The following is a 6,381-nucleotide window of genomic DNA, read 5'->3' as shown; positions in this document are numbered from 1 at the left end:
TGATCCTCAAATTCTTGTACTCAGGAGACCCTTGCAAACTTCTACCATAGTTTGATTGTCTGAATCTCTGATCTCTTCCTGGAGTCTCAGCTTTTTACTAACGTGTATTTCCTAATCTCAGGCAGAATGCAGTCCAGTCAGCATACCTCTCTGGTAATTATCTCTTACCTGCTTGCCCCAGGGGCATCCAGATGGCTATGGCTACTCCTGACCTCATGCCCACACTTTATTTCTCAGTGCTCCTTGGTCTCAGCTGCCCTCTGCTTTTTGGGGTTGTATGAGGCTAAACCCTTGGAATGCCATATTTTGTCTGCCAGACAAATCTTGGATCTACTCTGTCCTGGCTTGAGCCACCTAACTGGGAGGATCTTATTCCAGGTCTCTGCCTCTGCAGCCCTATCCCACACCACTGCACTTAACCAAGCCATATAATATCAGAGCCCCAAAATAGGAGAGCATCTGCTTTCAAGCCCAAATTAATGCATATAAGCTATTATTATTCTCCTTTCTTTCTAATTCATTCCGCACTATGAAGTCAGATTCATTTCTTAAAATCTTATACTTGACATGTCAAAATTTGCTAAAGAAATAATTCATAACTGTCCTAGATGGAGAGTGAGGTGCCAGGGAGACAAAAGAAGTATATGATAATGTACCTGGCTTCAAGTACTTTTCAAGCGAATTTGAGAGACAAGATTTATATGCGTGATAGAGTTAGCAAATAGTGTAGAACAAAGATTTAGATTGGCAAATTTCATCTGCAAAGGTCTATTAGTAAATAGCAAATATTTTAGTTATCATGAGGTATATATTCTCTGTTGCAACAACCCCACTCTTCTGTAGTATAGACCAGCTAAAGGCAATGCATAAATGAATGGGCATGGTTGTTTTTCAGTAAAACTTTAGTGGATACCAGGGTGTATGGGGGGGGACACTAAAATTTGAATTTTATGTCATGTAAATATGCCATCGATATTATTCTTCTTTTCATTTTTTTCCAACCATTTAAAAATGTAAACATCTTTCCTATCTTATGGGTCATACTAAAACAGGCATTAGGCCAGGATTTGTATGACTTTCAGTTCCCTGACTTTTGGTATAGGATATGATTTAGTACTTAGTAGGGAGGTTCAGAGCCAATGTCACAGAAGTGTGTAAGGAAAAGAGGTATCTTTAAGTTCCCTTCAGAGAAAAGTTTAGAAGATGGTAAAAAAAAATTTGGATGATGAAGCCAGGCATGGTGATGCATGCCTGTAATCCTTGGGAGGCTGAGGCAGGAGGACTGCAAGTTCAAACCAATCTCAGCAACTTAGCATGACCCTGCCTCAAAATTAAAAAAAAAAAAAAAACAGCCTGGGGTTGTGTTTAAGTGCACCTGGGTTCAATCCCCCATACTAAAAAGAAAAAGAATTTGAATGATGAAAGGAAGACAAGATATTTCTGGTCCTCATTATCACAATCTAAGCAATGATTGGAATGTAGTAGTTCCCAGTGATGAGATGGCACAGAATAGAGGAGGAGGTCCTTATTATCCATCAATCCGCTATTGGCAATACACATATGGCCATCCAGTCAAATAGATAAAACATAAGTATTGCTTCTCCTGTCTATTCCATCCTTGTAGAAATGCTTCTCGAAAAATACTGAACACTCTTCTAGCTTCCGTGATTCTTAAACTCTCTCAAAATTATCTTCTCCATACTTCTTTGATCTTTATTCTGGATGACTTCCTCAGATCTGTCTTCTAATATCTCTATTCTCATTCTCAGTGGTATCTAATCTACTGTATAATACTTCCACTGAGGTTTTAATAACTTCTACATATCATATATTATTTCTAAAATTTCCATTTTCCCAAATCTTCTTTTTCTACTTTCATACTCACCTTTTCCCAAAACACACTCCTAAAATCTCACTTTAAAAAAAAAAATCCAGGGGCTGGGGATGTGGCTCAAGCGGTAGCGGGCTCGCATGTCATGCGTGTGGCCCAGGTTCGATCCTCAGCACCACATACAAAGATGTTGTGTCCGCCAAGAAGTAAAAAATAAATATTGAAATTCTCTCTTTTAAAAAAAAAAAAATCCAAATCTAGCATACTTAATAGCACCTTTTAGATTGGTTTATTATCTCTAGTGCTAATTTTCTAGGTTTGTGGCTCTTTATAAATTTTGTATAGTCGACTAATATTCAAGAGGGGCTTTACCCATCAAACCCTTCTGCTTAGGATTAAGAAATCATCCCCACAAGATGGTTTTACATTGACTCTGCTAAGCCCATCAGTGTTTTACCCATCTCATAACAATTCCCCCATTAATTTCTTAGCTTGTCTGCTACATGGATAGTATTAAACTGATCCTATAATCACAAAGGGTAGTGGCTTGAGTTTGATATTTTAGGAGGGATTATTTTCCTATTCATGGCCTCCTAGCCAAAGTCACACTTCCCTAACAGGTGACTGAAGTCTCCCAGGCCCTTTGTTGTGGAGGATGTGGAGGCTCAGTTCTTGCTTTTTTCTCACTCAGGCCTGGAGCTGCATCTCCCACCCTAGCGATGGCATTGCTATTTCAGGCCCTGTCCTTCAGTCCACGGGTCTCATGTATCTGGATGATGGCTTCCTGCTATGGCACCTGGGAATTTCTCTTTCATTTGAGTTTACCTATGTATTTCACATATTTTTCAAAAAGTGATATTTCATCTAGTATTTCTATACTTGGAAGGCAAAGGCAGCTTTACCATCCATTTCCATCTGACAAGTTATCTAAAAACTACTGTATTCTTTATTTTTTTAAGATCAGGAGACAAAAGCATGTGAGAACTTGGGGAATGAAGATTTGAAATGGGAATAGGGAGAGGGTGAAGATTTTAAAAAGACAGGAAAATCATATCCCTCTAGAGACACTGAGGACTGACAGCTCTCTCTGTATAGATGTTTTATTTGTTGTTTTTTTTTTTTAACTTTTTGTTTTGAAATAATTTTACATTTACAGAAGACTAACAGATACAAAGTTCTCATACACTGTTCACCCAGCTTCTTCTAAGACAAGCATGTTACGTGACCACAGTACAATGACCAAAAGCAAGATATTAAGAATGATACTGTATCATTAATTAAATCATAGACTTTATTCACATTTTAACAGTTTTTCAATGATGTCCTTTTGCCGTTCCAGGGTTAAACCCACAATCCCATGTTATATTTAGCTGGGTGTCTCCTTAGTCTCCTCCAATCTGGGAGAGCTCCCCATTTATTATTGTTTTTCACAACATTCTTTTTATGTTGTGTTATTTTATTTTCTGCAGTGCTGGAGATTCAACCCAGGGCCACACACATGCTTTGTGAGTGCTCTACCACTGAGCCGTATCCCAGCCCTTTAAAACATTCTTGATGAGTGCCTATCAGGTGTTTTCATGAAATAGTCTTCACTTTACATTTGTTCGGTGCTTTCTTATGAGCAGATTGAGGTTATGTATTCATGGGAAAGACATACAGAGAGGTGGGCTGCCCTCTCCACTGCATTGTATCAGGGGCACATGTCAGTAGGTCTTATTCCAGGTGATGCTAACCTTGATCATTTTGGTGAAGGTGGTATCTACCATGTTTTTTAATTACTGGAAAGTTCCTTTGTTTCTCTCTCTATATATTTCCCCCTGCCCAAGGGGAAGATACTTTGAAGCTACTAAATATCCATTATTTCCATAAACTTTTGCCCCACCAGCTTAAGCAAGCATAAGTTGATGACCATTCCTATAGTAATTTTTATCAATGTTACAGTGTCCTAATGATGATTTTCTAATTTCCTCCTTTTACATTTTGTAATTGGATTTTTTTTCTGCAAGGAGTTGTTCTTTCTTTACCATTGATTTATTCATTCAATTATTTATTTTATATCAATGCTGACTTATTTAAATCTGTTTCATAATCCAATATCTTATTTTGTTGTTGAAATTGTTCCAGCTTCACCTGCTGAGAGCTCCTTTAGGCTGCTGTTCCCTGTGTCCTTTCAGTGTGTTCTGCCCCCAAGCCTGTTTTTTTTTTTTCCATTCTTGGAACTTTCTTACCGTTCAGTATCATCAGATTCTCTAGACTCATCTTGCATTATTCCTGTCCCAGACCAAGACTCAGTGACTTTTCCAAAAAGCTGGGTAGATGTCTTGAACTACAGTGGTGGCATAGTTTAAAACCTTCGACTCTCACCCAGAGAATGAGAACAGAGTCAGAAAAGAAAGGAGCCGGAAGGACCTAAGGAGAAGACCAACCTTCAGAGATTTGGTAGAGAAGGGTCGAGAGCCAACAAAAGAGAAAGAGAGGGAGCCCGCAGAAAAGCAGAAGGACTACAGGGTGTCCACAAGGCAGGAGGGGACAACCCTGAGCTTGAACCTCAGGGTGTCTCACGGAGACCCCCCACGCACACCTGATCTTTGTTACCTTCATCTCACTGTTCCCTCATCAGGAAAATGGGAACCTTCCAGCCAGATATTCCTGTTGTCCTGGGCTAACCAAATCCCTGATTCTGACCAGACTGCAGCACAGGGACATGTTCAGCCTATGGGCTTTAGACCTTCACCCTCCAGTTGTAATGTCTCCTCCACTTGCCCCACATCCAAACCCTACTCCTCTTTCCAAAGCCAGGGCAAGTCACAGCTTCTCCTTGAACTTTTCCCCAAATTCCCAACCTACCTTTATCCTTTGCTTTTTCTAAGTACTATGGTTTTATCTCTTCAACCAATTTGGTACATGGATTATATTCTTTATTTTTTTTTCTTACATTCTTATTTTTTCTTATTATTTATTCCCCAGCAATACTATATAGCTCCTTTAGGTTGGTTAGGACCATACCTCATACTCTCTGGAGTGCCTGCTAGTTGGTTATATCTAGCTACTATAAGAAATTTAACACAGAGATGTCCGTTTAACATTTACATTAACAAATCTAGCTCCATAGATAGTCATCAAAGAAACAGTTGCATACTGGGAAGATTCCCGGAGCTATCTTATCTATGCAAGAATGTTAAAAAACTACACCTTAAGATAAAAAGTTGGAATAGCTATGCAAATGGTTTATATCTCTGGTGGTATTCCAAGAAAGTGTAACCCAGAGTCAGGACAATTATTTCTCATCAGGAAATAATCCATCAGGATATTCATGGTTTATCTACTAATTAAGTCACTACAATATGTCACAGGACCATTTCTTGCTTTGCTTTAGAAAAATTACTTTATTTATTACTATTTTTTAAAATTTTTTTTTAGTTGTAGTTGGACACAATATCTTTATTTTATTTATTTATTTCTATGTGGTTCTGAGGCTCGAACCCAGTGCCTCGCACTTGCTAGGCGAGCACTCTACCACTGAGCCCCAGCCCCAGCCCTAGCCCCAGTCCCTGTTTATTACTATTTTTAAAATCAACAATGTATTATAGAATTATCAGTATATAAAGCTACTTAATTTTAAAAGGACAACTGGGAGCATATTAATGGAATTCTTTAAAAAAACAAACAAACAAATCATTAAAAAGCCTGACATGTTAGAAAACTTGGAATGGAACCACCATTTGACCCAGCTATCCCACTCCTGGGTCTATACCCAAAGGACTTAAAATCAGCATACTACAGGGACACAGGCACATTAATGTTTATAGCAGCACAATTTACAATAGCTAAACTATGAAACCAACCTAGATTCCCTTCAGTAGATGAATGGATAAAGAAACTGTGGTATATATACACAATGGAATATTACTCAGCATTAAAAGAGAAAAAAATCATGGCATTTGCAGGCACATGGATGGAGCTGGAGAATATCATGCTAGGTGAATTAAGCCAATCCCAAAAAAACAAAGGCTGAATGTTCTCTGTGATAAGTAAATGCTGATCCATAATTAATTAATTAAAAAATAAATAATCCCTGACATGATGATGCATGCCTGTAAACCTAGCTACTAAGGAGGCTGAGGCAGAAGGATCCCAAGTTCAAGGCCAGCCTGGGCAACTCAGTGAGACTCTATCTAAAAAAACAAAAAACAAAAAAAATGAGGCATGTTTGTTGGGGATGCAGCTCAGTGATAAAGCACCCTGGGATCAATCCCTAGCACCACAAAATAAATTAAATAAGTAAATAAATATTGTTTTTCTTATTAGAAACAATGCTTATTCATTAAAGGGTGGAGAAAATATAGATAAGCAAAAAGAAAATAATCCCATAATCCCAACACCCCAAACCATATAGTGTTAACATCTTATTGTATTATACACTATGTGTATGAATACAGAGTATATGTGTGCATGTGTATGTGTGTGAAAGTATTTTATACATACAAATGATTTTGTGAGTTACCTTTTTGACTTTATGTTTAGTGTTTTCTCACATTCTTTAATATTTT

Source organism: Marmota flaviventris, chromosome 1 (genome assembly GCF_047511675.1).
Source record: "Marmota flaviventris isolate mMarFla1 chromosome 1, mMarFla1.hap1, whole genome shotgun sequence".
In the NCBI taxonomy this organism is placed as follows: Eukaryota; Metazoa; Chordata; class Mammalia; order Rodentia; family Sciuridae; genus Marmota; species Marmota flaviventris.
Note: the sequence above shows the minus strand (reverse complement) of the source record.